The following is a 1064-nucleotide window of genomic DNA, read 5'->3' as shown; positions in this document are numbered from 1 at the left end:
TTAACACCGAAAATGACCTACAACCCCATTACTAACCCTTTAAAAAAAAAGCTTTACAATCATTTGAGACCAATCTAGACGATTTTACTCTGAAGATGGTTTAGTTTCAGTCTAACCTGCAGAACTGAAGAACAAACTAAAGACTCTGAGGGTCTGAAAGGAACATTTGGTCATTTAAAGTCATACAGTTTGATCCAGTTTGTATCTAAAGTTAGAACCTGAAATACCTTAAAGTGCTGCACCAAAAACATGGAGTCAAATCAGCATCGGGATCAGGAAGGAAAATCCAGATTAAGAATTTCAAAATAAGACCTTAGAAATTTGAAAATGAGAGAATTTAAAAAGAGTTTTTAACTCTAAACTGAAACTGTACAGTTGAAACAAACATTGAATATTTGAAATAAAAAGTAAATTATGAACTTGAATGTAAATATCAGAGATAAACCTAAAACTATTACCAGATACAATAATGATTATTTGTACTTTTAACTTTTCTTTTTTGTTTCTCTTCTTTGATTACAGTTTTCAGTTTCAATTCAGAGTTTTAGAGTTTTGGTTTCTGAGCTGATCCTAACTGTAGAAGGGGGCGGGGCTTTGAGCTCATTGGCTAACATGACTCCCAGACAGATACATAATGATCATGTGACGCGTTTCTGCTGGAAAACCTTCTCTGTTAATGTCTCTGTCAGCATCATCCACTCTGATATTCCAAACATAGAGATCATCATCACAAGACCAAGGAGATTGTTGTCGACTTCCAGAGGGGCCACACTCAACAACTGCCACTTATCATTGATGGCACTGCAGTGGACAGAGTGACCAGCACCAAGTTTCTGGGGCTGCACATCAGTGAGGACCTGTCCTGGACCGCCAACACCATATGTGACAGAGTGGGAACACTCTAGAGGAGAATGCCGGTCTTATAGCCCCCTTCGACAGAGCTCCGGTCAGAGAGAAGGGCACGGAGATCCGAGTTTCCAGCGAACTTTTTAATTCCAAGAGTTGAATGGATAGATGTGTGTGTGTTTGGCGTGTGGTCTACATAGAAACAAATACAGAATAAT

This window comes from Oryzias melastigma, linkage group LG6 (assembly GCF_002922805.2).
Source record: "Oryzias melastigma strain HK-1 linkage group LG6, ASM292280v2, whole genome shotgun sequence".
Lineage (NCBI taxonomy): Eukaryota > Metazoa > Chordata > Actinopteri > Beloniformes > Adrianichthyidae > Oryzias > Oryzias melastigma.
This window is presented reverse-complemented; position numbering follows the sequence as displayed.